A 16,176-nucleotide genomic window follows, 5' to 3' on the forward strand; every position below is an offset into this window, starting at 1 on the left:
TACACTCCTTTCTCCTACTTAAAGAGACTTTGACATCAATCCAAGTAAATCACTCATTTCAAATCCACTCCTCCTTGGTAAGAAGTAAGTCCCATCTCTTGAACCCTGTCTTTGAGCCTGCCAGCCAGTCCCTACAATCTGTAGTAAGACTCGCGTACACCTAGCTAGCAGGTCAGATTTACAGCTCAAGATGCAAGGCTTCCAGGCATTTAAAACTCAATCATCCTTTGTAAGAAATTCCACTCTTCACCACCTGTCCTGGTTTCTGTAACTGTCAATGAGTCCTTCCTCTAAATCTCCAGAGTAGTGTCTTGGGCTCAAGAAGGCACCCTACATAATCTCATGGAGGATATTCACTGTGGGACCTCATGATACCCCATATCCTATAGTTTAGTAGTGACAATAGGGGATGAGACCCCATATCCTATAGTTTAGTAGTGACAATAGGGGATGAGACCCCATATCCTATAGTTTAGTAGTGACAATAGGGGATGAGACCCCATATCCTATAGTTTAGTAGTGACAATAGGGGATGAGACCCCATATCCTATAGTTTAGTAGTGACAATAGGGTATGAGACCCCATATCCTATAGTTTAGTAGTGACAATAGGGGATGTGACCCCATATCTTATAGTTTAGTAGTGACAATAGGGGATGAGACCCCATATCCTATAGTTTGGTAGTGACAATAGGGGATGAGACCCCATATCCTATAGTTTAGTAGTGACAATAGGGGATGTGACCCCATATCCTATAGTTTAGTAGTGACAATAGGGGATGAGACCCCATATCCTATAGTTTAGTCGTGACAATAGGGGATGAGACCCCATATCCTATAGTTTAGTCGTGACAATAGGGGATGAGACCCCATATCCTATAACTGCACGACGCCTTCATGGCACGCCTATGACGCGGCCGGTCTTCACTTGATCGACTGCAACTTTGTCAAATAAGCACCAATCGGGGTCAAACAAAGCCAGCTAGATAGCCAATGAGCTGGGCTTTACGGCAATGTAGCCATTCCATTCATACCCACCTCCAGTTAGCCATTCCATTCATACCCACCTCCAGTTAGCCATTCCATTCATACCCACCTCCAGTTAGCCATTCCATTCATACCCACCTCCAGTTAGCCATTCAATTCATACCCACCTCCAGTTAGCCATTCCATTCATACCCACCTCCAGTTAGCCATTCAATTCATACCCACCTCCAGTTAGCCATTCAATTTATACCCACCTCCAGTTAGCCATTCAATTTATACCCACCTCCAGTTAGCCATTCCATTCATACCCACCTCCAGTTAGCCATTCCATTCATACCCACCTCCAGTTAGCCATTCAATTTATACCCACCTCCAGTTAGCCATTCAATTTATACCCACCTCCAGTTAGCCATTCCATTCATACCCACCTCCAGTTAGCCATTCCATTCATACCCACCTCCAGTTAGCCATTCCATTTAATCCATCTCTAATATCGTAAATCAATTCAAACCAACATTAAACAGACTGCCAGAGCATCTGAAGCCTCACTCATTAGCGCCCTCTATTGGGCATCCCTACAAACACACTGGCAGCCTTAGTCTACATTTCACTATGCCTGAAAGGAAACATGTTCATTCTCTGTTTTCTCTCTCTTTTCATCAATACTGACAGAAGCTGATGTCCCGTGCTGATGTCCCGTGCTGGTGTTCCGTGCTGGTGTTCCGTGCTGGTGTCCCGTGCTGGTGTTCCGTGCTGATGTCCCGTGCTGGTGTTCCGTGCTGGTGTTCCGTGCTGATGTCCCGTGCTGGTGTTCCGTGCTGGTGTTCCGTGCTGATGTCCCGTGCTGGTGTTCCGTGCTGGTGTTCCGTGCTGGTGTTCCGTGCTGGTGTTCCGTGCTGGTGTTCCGTGCTGATGTCCCGTGCTGGTGTTCCGTGCTGGTGTTCCGTGCTGGTGTTCCGTGCTGGTGTTCCGTGCTGGTGTTCCGTGCTGATGTCCCGTGCTGGTGTTCCGTGCTGGTGTTCCGTGCTGATGTCCCGTGCTGGTGTTCCGTGCTGGTGTTCCGTGCTGATGTCCCGTGCTGGTGTTCCGTGCTGGTGTTCCGTGCTGGTGTTCCGTGCTGATGTCCCGTGCTGGTGTTCCGTGCTGGTGTTCCGTGCTGGTGTCCCGTGCTGGTGTTCCGTGCTGATGTCCCGTGCTGGTGTTCCGTGCTGGTGTTCCGTGCTGGTGTCCCGTGCTGGTGTCCCGTGCTGGTGTTCCGTGCTGATGTCCCGTGCTGGTGTTCCGTGCTGGTGTTCCGTGCTGGTGTCCCGTGCTGATGTCCCGTGCTGATGTCCCGTGCTGGTGTCCCGTGCTGGTGTTCCGTGCTGGTGTTCCGTGCTGGTGTTCCGTGCTGGTGTCCCGTGCTGGTGTTCCGTGCTGATGTCCCGTGCTGGTGTTCCGTGCTGGTGTTTCGTGCTGATGTCCCGTGCTGGTGTTCCGTGCTGATGTCCCGTGCTGGTGTTCCGTGCTGGTGTTCCGTGCTGGTGTTCCGTGCTGATGTCCCGTGCTGGTGTTCCGTGCTGGTGTTCCGTGCTGGTGTTCCGTGCTGGTGTTCCGTGCTGGTGATTTCTGTGCTGGTGATTTCTGTGCTGGTGATTTCTGTGCTGGTGATTTCTGTGCTGGTGTTTTGTGCTGGTGATTTCTGTGCCGGTGATTTCTGTGCTGGTGATTTCTGTGCTGGTGTTCTGTGCTGGTGATTTCTGTGCTGGTGTTCTGTGCTGGTGATTTCTGTGCCGGTGATTTCTGTGCCGGTGATTTCTGTGCTGGTGATTTCTGTGCTGGTGTTCTGTGCTGGTGATTTCTGTGCTGGTGATTTCTGTGCCGGTGATTTCTGTGCCGGTGATTTCTGTGCCGGTGATTTCTGTGCTGGTGATTTCTGTGCCGGTGATTTCTGTGCTGGTGATTTCTGTGCTGGTGTTCTGTGCTGGTGATTTCTGTGCTGGTGATTTCTGTGCCGGTGATTTCTGTGCCGGTGATTTCTGTGCTGGTGATTTCTGTGCTGGTGTTCTGTGCTGGTGATTTCTGTGCTGGTGATTTCTGTGCCGGTGATTTCTGTGCCGGTGATTTCTGTGCTGGTGATTTCTGTGCTGGTGAGAGACTCTGCTTTGGTGGATGACTATCAAACCTTATCTGGGTCCCAAATGGCACCCTTTTCACTTCTCAGTGCACTACTGTAGACCAGGACCCATAGGGTGCACTATATAGGGATTAGGGTGTCATTTCGGCTGTAGCTCTTCTCTATATTTAGCCACTCCAGACCTGTATGTAATTGACCTGATGTGTTTTTCTGTATCATACGCCCTGACGGGGATTGTTCCTTCCAGAAGATTCCTTTTAACTGCTGTTGATGTTTTTCATAGTTTGGAAACGTAAAGTAGCTTGTTGTTCCTATTCCAAAGTAAGCAGATTAAATATGATGTTCATAAAAGGGTAGAACGATAGACAATGTCTTACTGTTTTACAAAATAGGACATCAAGGCTGTTTTTGTTAGATTGTTGTTTTATTTTTTTAAAAAGACACTGGTATGAAATGAAAGTTGTCTCGTTTGAATAAAGACAGCTGAAGAGTTTTGGCAGATGGCAGCTATGATCACCATGGTAACACTGTATTGAACACGGTCTTAATGAAATGAAAATGACCGTGTCATAAACAGAAGACGTGTGTTATTAGATGTCATGTCCATTCATGTCCACTCATTTCAAACCACAGAATTAACTCTCTACTTTAAGCACAGAACAGGTTACTGGAAAGGTTTTCCTTCTCTTCGTTTGAAGAGGAGGTGCAGCAAGGATCGGACCAAGATGCGACGTGGTAAGTGTCCATATCGTTTAATAAAACATAAACTGAACACTCAATGAAATTACAAAACAATAAACGTGAACAAAACCAAAACAGTATAGTGTGGCGAACAAACACAGACACGGAAAACAAATCACCCACAAAACAACAGTGAAACCCAGGCTACCTAAGTATGATTCTCCATCAGAGACAACTAACGACACCTGCCTCTGATTGAGAACCATACTAGGCCGAACACAGAAAACCAACCTAGAAACACAAAACATAGAATGCCCACCCAACTCACGTCCTGACCAACTAAAACAAACAAATAACACAGGAACTAGGGTCAGAACGTGACAGTTACTCTGGAGAATGTAAAGCACAACACTATGTGTCTCTATGTGTCAAGAAGCATAGTCCTACTCTTACTGTAGCTATGGGTCGAAATGAACAGAATGTTTACCTGGAGTAAAATGGGGGAGGGGCATGCTTGTATCATTTCCATCAAGGGGAGGGGCATGCTTGTATCATTTCCATCAAGGGGAGGGGCATGCTTGTATCATTTCCATCAAGGGGAGGGGCATGCTTGTATCATTTCCATCAAGGGGAGGGGCATGCTTGTATCATTTCCATCAAGGGGAGGGGCATGCTTGTATCATTTCCATCAAGGGGAGGGGCATGCTTGTATCATTTCCATCAAGGGGAGGGGCATGCTTGTATCATTTCCATCAAGGGGAGGGGCATGCTTGTATCATTTCCATCAAGGGGAGGGGCATGCTTGTATCATTTCCATCAAGGGGAGGGGCATGCTTGTATCATTTCCATCAAGGGGAGGGGCATGCTTGTATCATTTCCATCAAGGGGAGGGGCATGCTTGTATCATTTCCATCAAGGGGAGGGGCATGCTTGTATCATTTCCATCAAGGGGAGGGGCATGCTTGTATCATTTCCATCAAGGGGAGGGGCATGCTTGTATCATTTCCATCAAGGGGAGGGTTTAGTATTTTTTTATGCAAATTGTAATTGATGACATTTAAATATTTCTCAGTGTTTTAGAATGAGTTGCTTTTTAGGCTATATATCAATGTGTTTCCAATGCTTCCCCATCATCTCTGATTCTCCTCTGGGGGCGCTATATCAAGGGCACCTATAGGCTTAGTGTGGTCTCAGCCAAATGATACATAGCCTGTAGGCTATATGCTACGAAGTAAATGATCAGAGAAGCACGGAGCAAAGCTATATTTCTAAGATAGCTGCTGGGATGGTGTAAATAAAACTACTCTGCATTACACACAGCAATGGATATTCCAACCCTGCTCTCCTCTTGCTGATCCAAACTGTTTTTGTGTGCTGCCTAACCAATGGCTGTGCTGTGTAGCCCTACGGTGCCAGTTCAAGAGGAGAGTCAATGATTCTTCTGAAAATAATTTATTGATTCGGCCTAGTCCACAAAAGATCACTATCTTGCGCGGGACGAGCCTGTAGACTCTGTTCTGTTCCGTTTGAGAAGGAGAGCGCGAAGATGAGAAGAAGGACTGGAGGTCAACTTTGAAAGTTTGCTACTACTGTAATAGATTTGATTAGAAACAATATGTTTCTTTCCCGTGATGTATTTATAAGAGTTATTGACCTCACAATCAGACAGATTCACAATAAACTTACATTGTAGAGCTGAAACTCGAAGCAGCAGCCGCAGCACAATCCATGGAAGATGGACAGCTCATGGGTGCTGAAAGTAGCCAAACTGGAGTAGCCATAATTCATTTAAACCGTCTTCATTTTAATTAGACTTTACTAACAACAAGAGGTCTTTGTGTTGGAGCCTATTTCTCCCTATTGAAGAAATACATTAATAAGATGAAGGTCTACCTGTTTGACAGATGACATTAGGCCCATAGGCTGCTATATCCATAGATTTCCTTGGTCAATTCCTCCACCCACCATGCACTCTTTAAATAGCCTTCCTCCGTGTCAGTGAAGGGCTGTTGAGATAAAATTCTCAGTTCACTAGCAGAGAGAATCCCAGATCAGATTGTGCCTAATGTGTGTCTGAATTATTATCAGTTCACTAGCAGAGAGAATCCCAGATCAGATTGTGCCTAATGTAAGTGTGTCTGAATTATTCTCAGTTCACTAGCAGAGAGAATCCCAGATCAGATTGTGCCTAATGTGTGTCTGAATTATTATCAGTTCACTAGCAGAGAGAATCCCAGATCAGATTGTGCCTAATGTGTGTCTGAATTATTATCAGTTCACTAGCAGAGAGAATCCCAGATCAGATTGTGCCTAATGTGTGTCTGAATTTTTATCAGTTCACTAGCAGAGAGAATCCCAGATCAGATTGTGCCTAATGTGTGTCTGAATTATTATCAGTTCACTAGCAGAGAGAATCCCAGATCAGATTGTGCCTAATGTGTGTCTGAATTATTATCAGTTCACTAGCAGAGAGAATCCCAGATCAGATTGTGCCTAATGTAAGTGTGTCTGAATTATTATTCTCAGTTCACTAGCAGAGAGAATCCCAGATCAGATTGTGCCAGTGTAACCAGTGTGAAATGGCTAGCTAGTTAGCGGGGTGCGCGTTAATAGCGTTTCAATCAGTGATGTCACTGGCGCTGAGACCTTGAAGTAGTTGTTTCCTCCGGTGCTTTTGTGGAGCGATAGGTAACGATGCTTCGTGGGAGGCAGTTGTTGATGTGTTCAGAGGGTCCCTGATTCGAGTCCAGGTAGGGGCGAGGAGAGGGACGGAAACAACACTGTTACACCAACTCCTAAGGTGGTCGTTTGGCATAACAAGGAATAATAGGTATGGACACAAACAGATCTGGGACACCAGGACTAAAGGTTGGTTCCAGGCATGAGCGGTCGACTAGGGACCACAGCGTTACTTCTAACCAGAACCCTGAGGGTATATTCCCTATAGGGAAGTGTAGGGAATAGAGTGGTATCAGGAATGGAAACACTGCGATGCTTCCGTCTGTTGTTGGATGGTCTGTTGGAGTCAGGACAGTGTTCAGTGAAACACGAGGGAATAAAAAGGAGATGGATGGATGGAGTGAGAGAAGGAGGTAATAAAGGAGAGATGGATGGATGGAGTGAGAGAAGGAGGGATGGAGTGAGAGAAGGAGGGATGGAGTGAGAGAAGGAGGGATGGAGTGAGAGAAGGAGGGATGGAGTGAGAGAAGGAGGGAATAAAGGAGAGATGGATGGATGGAGTGAGAGAAGGAGGGATGGAGTGAGAGAAGGAGGGAATAAAGGAGAGATGGATGGATGGAGTAAGAGAAGGAGGGATGGAGTGAGAGAAGGAGGGAATAAAGGAGAGATGGATGGATGGAGTGAGAGATGGAGGGATGGCGTGAGAGAAGGAGGGGTGGAGTGAGAGAAGGAGGGATGGAGTGAGAGAAGGAGGGATGGAGTGAGAGAAGGAGGGATGGAGTGAGAGATGGAGGGATGGAGTGAGAGAAGGAGGGATGGAGTGAGAGAAGGAGGGAATAAAAAGGAGAGATGGATGGATGGATGGAGTGAGAGAAGGAGGGAATAAAGGAGAGATGGATGGATGAAGTGAGAGATGGATGGATGGATGGAGTGAGAGAAGGAGGGAATCAATGAGAGATGGATGGATGGAGTGAGAGAAGGAGGGAATAAAGGAGAGATGGATGGATGGATTCAGCACTGAAGCTGTCTAAGGAATGGCACTGACTGAGAATAAAAATTAATGATACTGGGTGTGTGAGCATCAATGCATACACTGAATTTGTGTGTGTGTGTGTGTGTGTGTCTGTGTGTGCGTGTGTGTGTGTGTGTCTGTGTGCGTGTGCCTGTGTGTGTGTGTGTGTGTGTGTCTGTGTGTGTGTGTGTGTCTGTGTGTGTGGGTGTGTGTGTGTGTGTGCGCGCGTGTGTATATTACTCAAAGGAGATAATACCTCATTTACTTTGGCAATGGACTGAGTGAACGTCTTCAAATCTGCCAAATGACAACGTAAAAACAGAATATTATACAAGACTGAAAGCACTTTCTTCGTCATCACAGCATGGCACCCTATTCCATATATGGTGCACTACAACAGACCAGACCTATTCCCTAACTGGTGCACTATATAGGGACTAGGGTGTCATTTGGGATGCATTCCAAGGCTATCTAAGGCATTTGGTAACTATTCAGACCCCTTTTTATCCCACATTTTGTTACGTTACATTATAAAATATATTAAATAAAACAAAAATCCTCATCGATCTACACACAATGCCCCATAGAGACAAAGCAAAAACAGTAAAAAAAAAAAAACAGAAATACCTTATTGACATAAGTATTCAGACCATTTGCTATTAGATTCGGAATTGAGCTCAGGTGCATCCTGTTTCCATTGATCATCCTTTGAGATGTTTCTACAACTTGATTGGAGTCCACCTGTGGTACATTCTATTGATTGGACATGATTTGGAAAGGCACACACCTGTGCATAAGGTACATAAGGTCACACAGTTGACAGTGCATGTCAGAGAAAAAAACCAAGCCATGAGGTCGAAGGAATTGTCTGTATGGCGCTGAGACAGGATTGCGTCGAGGCACAGATCTGGGGAAGGGTACCAAAACATTTCTGCCCCCAAGAACACAGTGGCCTCCATCATTCTTAAATGGAAGAAGTTTGAAACCACCAAGACTCTTTCTAGAGATGGCCGCCCGGCCAAACTGAGCAATCGGGGGAGAAGGGCCTTAGTCAGGGAAGTGACCAAGAACCTGATGACGAATCTGACAGAGCTCTAAAGTTCCTCTGTGGAGATGGGAGAACCTTCCAGAAGGACAACCATCTCTGCAGCACACCACCAATCCGGCCTTTATAGTAGAATGGCCAGACAGAAGCTACATTTCTCAGTAAAAGGCACATGACAGCCTGCTTAGAGTTACCAAAAGGCACCTAAAGACTCTCAGACCATGAGCAACAAGATTCTCTGATCTGATGAAAGCAAGACTCAACTCTCGTCTCGAGGAAATCTGCATGGTGGTGGCAGCATCATGCTGTGGGGATGTGTTACAGTGGCAGGGACTGGGACTGGGAGACTAGTCAGGATTGAGGGAAAGATGAACATAGGAAAGTACAGAGAGATCCTTGATGAAAACCTGCTCCAGAGCGCTCAAGACCTCAGACTGGGGTTCCAACAGGACAACGACCCTAAACACACAGCCAAGACAACGCAGGAGTGGCTTCGGAACAAGTCTCTGAATGTCCTTGAGGGCCACTCAACCCAGAGCCCGGACTTGAACCTGATAGAACATCTCTGGAGAGACCTGAAAATAGCTGTGCATCGATGCTCCTCATCCAACCTGACAGAGCTTGAGAGGATCTATCTGCCAAGAAAAATGGGAGAAACTCCCCAAATACAGGTGTACCAAGCTTGGTGTCATGGAAAACATAGCTTGTCCCAAAAAAGTTATTTCTTAGCCCAACTTACCCCGGGTATGGGCTATGTTGAGCATAGGGACTGGGTAAGTTGAGCAGCCTTGGGGTAAGTGGGTGATGGTGTCCTGTGACAGTGGTGATGGTGTCCTGTGACAGTGGGTGATGGTGTCCTGTGACAGTGGGTGATGGTGTCCTGTGGGTGATGGTGTTCTGTGACAGTGGGTGATGGTGTCCTGTGACAGTGGGTGATGGTGTCCTGTGAAAGTGGGTGATGGTGTCCTGTGGGTGATGGTGTCCTGTGACAGTGGGTAATGGTTTCCTGTGACAGTGGGTGATGGTGTCCTGTGACAGTGGGTAATGGTTTCCTGTGACAGTGGGTGATGGTGTCCTGTGACAGTGGGTGATGGTGTCCTGTGACAGTGGGTGATGGTGTCCTGTGACCGTGGGTGATGGTGTCCTGTGACCGTGGGTGATGGTGTCCTGTGACAGTGGGTGATGGTGTCCTGTGACAGTGGGTGATGGTGTCCTGTGACAGTGGGTGATGGTGTCCTGTGACAGTGGGTGATGGTGTCCTGTGACAGTGGGTGATGGTGTCCTGTGACAGTGGGTGATGGTGTCCTGTGACAGTGGGTGATGGTGTCCTGTGACAGTGGGTGATGGTGTCCTGTGACAGTGGGTGATGGTGTCCTGTGACAGTGGGTGATGGTGTCCTGTGACAGTGGGTGATGGTGTCCTGTGACAGTGGGTGATGGTGTCCTGTGACAGTGGGTGATGGTGTCCTGTGACAGTGGGTGATGGTTTCCTGTGACAGTGGGTGATGGTGTCCTGTGACAGTGGGTGATGGTGTCCTGTGACAGTGGGTGATGGTGTCCTGTGACCGTGGGTGATGGTGTCCTGTGACCGTGGGTGATGGTGTCCTGTGACAGTGGGTGATGGTGTCCTGTGACAGTGGGTGATGGTGTCCTGTGACAGTGGGTGATGGTGTCCTGTGACAGTGGGTGATGGTGTCCTGTGACAGTGGGTGATGGTGTCCTGTGACAGTGGGTGATGGTGTCCTGTGACAGTGGGTGATGGTGTCCTGTGACAGTGGGTGATGGTGTCCTGTGACAGTGGGTGATGGTGTCCTGTGACAGTGGGTGATGGTGTCCTGTGACAGTGGGTGATGGTGTCCTGTGACAGTGGGTGATGGTGTCCTGTGACAGTGGGTGATGGTGTCCTGTGACAGTGGGTGATGGTTTCCTGTGACAGTGGGTGATGGTGTCCTGTGACAGTGGGTGATGGTGTCCTGTGACCGTGGGTGATGGTGTCCTGTGACAGTGGGTGATGGTGTCCTGTGACAGTGGGTGATGGTGTCCTGTGACAGTGGGTGATGGTGTCCTGTGACCGTGGGTGATGGTGTCCTGTGACAGTGGGTGATGGTGTCCTGTGACAGTGGGTGATGGTGTCCTGTGACAGTGGGTGATAGTGTCCTGTGACAGTGGGTGATGGTGTCCTGTGACCGTGGGTGATGGTTTCCTGTGACCATGGGTGATGGTGCTGGTAGGTTAAAGTTGCTTTCAAGGAATGGGGATGTGGTATACTATATATAGTGTTGAAGTCTGAAGTTTACATACACCTCAGCCAAATACATTTAAACTCAGTTTTTCCACAATTCCTGACATTTCATCTTAAGAAAAATTCCCTGTCTCATGTCAGTTAGGATGACCACTTTATTTTAAGAATGTGAAATATCAGAATAATAGTAGAGAGAATGATTTATTTCAGCTTTTATTTCTTTCATCACATTCCCATTAGGTCAGAAGTTTACATACACTCAATTAGTATTTGGTAGCATTGCCGTTAAATTGTTTAACTTGGGTCTGTCATGCCCTGGCCAGAGAGAGGCTTTTATTCTCTATTTTGGTTAGGCCAGGGTGTGACTAGGTTGGGAATTCTAGTTTTTTTATTTCTATGTTTTCTATTTCTGTGTGTTTGGCCGGGTGTGGTTCTCAATCAGAGGCAGCTGTCTATCGTTGTTTCTGAGAATCATACTTAGGCAGCTTTTTCCCACCTGTGTTTGTGGGTTGTTTTCTGTTTGCACCAGACAGAACTGTTTCGTTTTTGATTCAGTGTTCAGTTTGAATAAATAATCATGAACATGTATCACGCTGCGCTTTGGTCCTCTTCTTCAGACGATCGTGACAGGGTCAAAGGTTTCGGGAAGCCTTCCGCAAGCTTCCCACAATAAATTGGGTGAATTTTGGCCCATTCCTTCTGACAGAGCTGGTGTTACTGAGTCAGGTTTGTAGGCCTCCTCACTCGCACGTGCTTTTTCAGTTCTGCCCACAGATTTTCTATAGGATTGAGGTCAGGGCTTTGTGATGGCCACTCCAATACCTTGACCTTGTTGTCCTTAAGCCATTTTGCCACAACTTTGGAAGTATGCTTGGGGTCATTGTCCATTTGGGAGACCCATTTGCGACCAAGCTTTAACTTCCAGACTGAAGTCTTGAGATGTTGCTTCAATATATCCACATCCTTTTCCTGCCTCATGATGAAATCTGTTTTGTGAAGTGTACCAGTCCCCCCTGCAGAAAAGCTTCACAGTTGGGATGGTGTTTTTCGGCTTGCAAGCCTCCCCCTTTTTCTCTCCAAACAGAACAATGGTCATTATGGCCAAACAGTTCTATTTTTGTTGTTTCATCAGACCAGAGGACATTTCTCCAAAAAGTTCAAACTTTGTCCCCATGTGCATTTGCAAACCGTAGTCTGGCTTTTTATGGCGGCTTTGGAGCAGTGGCTTCTTCCTTGCTGAGCGGCCTTCAGGTTATGTCGATATAGGACTTGTTTTACTGTGGATATAGATACTTTTGTACCTGTTTCCTCCAGCATCTTCACAAGGTCCTTTGCTGTTGTTCTGGAATTGATTTGCACTTTTCACAACAAAGTACGTTCATCCCTAGGAGACAGAACGCGTCTCCTTCCTGAGCGTTATGATGGCTGCATGGTCCCATGGTGTCTATACTTGCGTACTATTGTTTGTACAGATGAATGTGGTACCTTCAGACGTTTGGAAATTTCTCCCAAGGATGAACCAGACTTGTGGAGGTCTACAATTGTTTTTCTGAGGTCTTGGCTGATTTCTTTTGATTTTCCCATGATGTCAAGCAAAGAGGCATTGAGTTTGAAAGTAGGCCTTGATATTCATCCACAGGTACACCTCCAATTGACTCAAATGATGTCAATTAGCCTATCAGAAGCTTCTAAAGCCATGACATAATTTTCTGGAATGTTCCAAGCTGTTTAAAGGCACTGTCAACTTAATGTATGTAAACTTCTGACCCACTGGAATTGATACAGTGAATTATAAGTGAAATAATCTGTCTGTAAACGATTATTGGAAACATGGCTTGTGTCAGGGACAAAGTAGATGTCCTAACCGACTTGCCAAAACTATAGTTTGTTAACAAGAAATGTGTGGAGTGGTTGAAAAACAAGTTTTAAATTCAGTTGAGTTTAAATTCTCTTGAATGGACTTCTTCATTTTCTCCCTTCCCTGGTTACTCTTACAAGAACCTGAAGGGGGGCCAGAGCCCTGCTTATTTTAGGTTTGTATTCACGTTGACGATAAAAAATGGATCTGAAGTTCACAAGCATGACGCATTGAAACAACACAATGCATAAAATGTACTAAATGTAATCATAATTTGTACGGGTCATGGTGGCCTTTTGCTCAACTTACCCCGAGGCAAACATGTAGACTATTGTAGTCTACACAGCTACAACGATGCACTTTCATGCAAGGTTTAGGACGTCATGTTGTAGCTTATCGAGGCACCAACTGATGTATAAAACTATCTCCTTTGGCCTCCCGAGTGGCACAGTGGTCTAAGACACTGCATCACAGTGCTAGCTGTGTCACTAGAGATCCTGGGTTCGAGTCCAGGCTCTGTTGCAGCCAGCCGCGACCTGGAGACCCACGGGGCAGCACACAATCGGCCCAGCGTCGTCTGGGTTAGGGGAGGGTTTGGCCGGAAGGTATGTTATTTTCCCATCGCGCTCTAGCGACTCCTGTGGCGGGTCGGACGCAGTGCACACTGACACGGTCGCCTGACATGGTCGCCAGGTGCACGGTGTTTCCTCCGACACGTTGGTGAGGCTGGCTTCCGGGTTAAGTGGGCATTGTGTCAAGAAGCAGTGTGGCTTGGTTGGGTTGTGTTTCGGAGGACGCGTGGCTCTCGACCTTCGCCTCTCCTGAGTCCGCACGGGAGTTGCAGCTATGAGACAAGACTGTAACTACCAATTGGATACCACGGAATTGGGGAGAAAACAAGGTTATTTATTTTGTTAAATACCATCTACTTTGGTTTAGATACAAGTATAATGAAACCTACAGTACATTCATTTGACTTTGTCCTAACTTGTTGACCAATTTTTTTCACGTGGTTTCGCCCTTCACAGACTCCATAAAATGATGGCCTCTTCCTAAATATTTGGTCACATGATTCATTTTGTGTATGGTTTCCTAGAAACTAGAGATGGCTCATGTTACCCCACTCTCCCCTGATGCAGAAACATTAACTCCCATTTCAAAATAGTTTAGAGGTTTGGGATAATTCAAAAACAGTCTGAAAAATAGAAAACAGGGAATATCAATGTTTAACCCCCTCAGGTCAGTGTCTGCGCCAGTTTAAACTATAGACACACTATATATACAAAGGTATATGGATGCCCTTTCAAATTAGTGGATTCGGCTATTTCAGCCACATCCATTGCTGACAGGTGTATTAAATCGAGTACACAGCGATGCAATCTCCATAGACAAACATTGTCAGGAGAATGGCCTGTACTGAAGAGCTCAGTGACAGTCATGGCTGCCTGCAACACTCATTCTTCACAGGTCCAATCAGAGCACTGCTGAGTGAATATCCAGATAATTTAGGTCGGCAGTGATTTATTTCAACACCTTAATCAGAGGGCTTTTTTTCATCAAGTGATTTAAATGTAACGTACGTCCTAAATTGCACCCTATTCTCTAAATAGTGCAATACTTTTGACCAGAGCCCAATTTGCCAATCCAAGCTGGTGGGACCTTTTCATCAAGTGATTTAGATGTTATCTGTCTTGCTCCAGACTGGTTAGGGACGTGTCTTGGCATCAGTGTTGTCTCAATGAACAAGGCAGTTAACCCACTGTTCCTAGCCCGTCATTGAAAATAATAATTTGTTCTTAACTGACTTGCCTAGTTAAATAAAGGTAAAATAAAAATTGTAAAATGTTTAAAATGCCAACTGGTTCTCATTTGTGTCAATACATCAGAAGAGGTTGTGGGTAACGCCAAGGAGTGGGGCACCCGCCTGCAACACCAATGTTGTGGGATCAAGTTACTTTGTACAGTAAGTTACTTTGTACAGTAAGTCACTTTGTACAGTAAGTCACTTTGTACAGTAAGTCACTGTACTGTAAGTCACATTGTACAGTAAGTCACTTTGTACAGTAAGTCACTTTGTACAGTAAGTCACATTGTACAGTAAGTCACTTTGTACAGTAAGTCACTTTGTACAGTAAGTCACTTTGTACAGTAAGTCACATTGTACAGTAAGTCACTTTGATTAAATGTACACTACCGGTCAAAAACATACTAATTCCAGGGTTTAAATTCTGGAAGTAAACTGAATGAATTGAAATGGAATTGACCCAAAACCCCAACCATGCAGCCCAACTGTCTAGACTCTCCTGTCCTAATATTGAACCAGACCATTAGTGTTGTCCTAATATTGAACCAGGCCAGTACAGTGTTGTCCTAATATTGAACCAGACCAGTACAGTGTTGTCCTAATATTGAACCAGACCAGTACAGTGTTGTCCTAGTATTGAACCAGACCAGTACAGTGTTGTCCTAGTATTGAACCAGACCAGTACAGTGTTGTCCTAGTATTGAACCAGATCATTAGTGTTGTCCTAATATTGAACCAGACCAGTACAGTGTTGTCCTAATATTGAACCAGACCAGTACAGTGTTGTCCTAGTATTGAACCAGACCAGTACAGTGTTGTCCTAGTATTGAACCAGACCAGTACAGTGTTGTCCTAGTATTGAACCAGATCATTAGTGTTGTCCTAATATTGAACCAGACCAGTACAGTGTTGTCCTAATATTGAACCAGACCAGTACAGTGTTGTCCTAATATTGAACCAGACCATCAGTGTTGTCCTAATATTGAACCAGACCAGTACAGTGTTGTCCTAATATTGAACCAGACCAGTACAGTGTTGTCCTAGTATTGAACCAGATCATTAGTGTTGTCCTAATATTGAACCAGACCAGTACAGTGTTGTCCTAATATTGAACCAGACCAGTACAGTGTTGTCCTAGTATTGAACCAGACCAGTACAGTGTTGTCCTAATATTGAACCAGACCATCAGTGTTGTCCTAATATTGAACCAGACCAGTACAGTGTTGTCCTAGTATTGAACCAGACCAGTACATTGTTGTCCTAGTATTGAACCAGACCATCAGTGTTGTCCTAATATTGAACCAGACCAGTACAGTGTTGTCCTAATATTGAACCAGACCAGTACAGTGTTGTCCTAGTATTGAACCAGACCAGTACAGTGTTGTCCTAGTATTGAACCAGATCATTAGTGTTGTCCTAATATTGAACCAGACCAGTACAGTGTTGTCCTAATATTGAACCAGACCAGTACAGTGTTGTCCTAATATTGAACCAGACCAGTACAGTGTTGTCCTAGTATTGAACCAGACCAGTACATTGTTGTCCTAGTATTGAACCAGACCAGTACAGTGTTGTCCTACTATTGAACTAGACCAGTACAGTGTTTTCCTAATATTGAACCAGACCAGTACAGTGTTGTCCTAATATTGAACCAGACCATTAGTGTTGTCCTAATATTGAACCAGACCAGTACAGAGTGTTTAGTGGTTTAGAGCCAAAGTGTTTAGGCTCTGTACCTAATGGTACCCTATTCC

This window comes from Oncorhynchus mykiss, chromosome 13, assembly GCF_057628025.1.
Source record: "Oncorhynchus mykiss isolate SJ-2025 chromosome 13, ASM5762802v1, whole genome shotgun sequence".
NCBI lineage: Eukaryota > Metazoa > Chordata > Actinopteri > Salmoniformes > Salmonidae > Oncorhynchus > Oncorhynchus mykiss.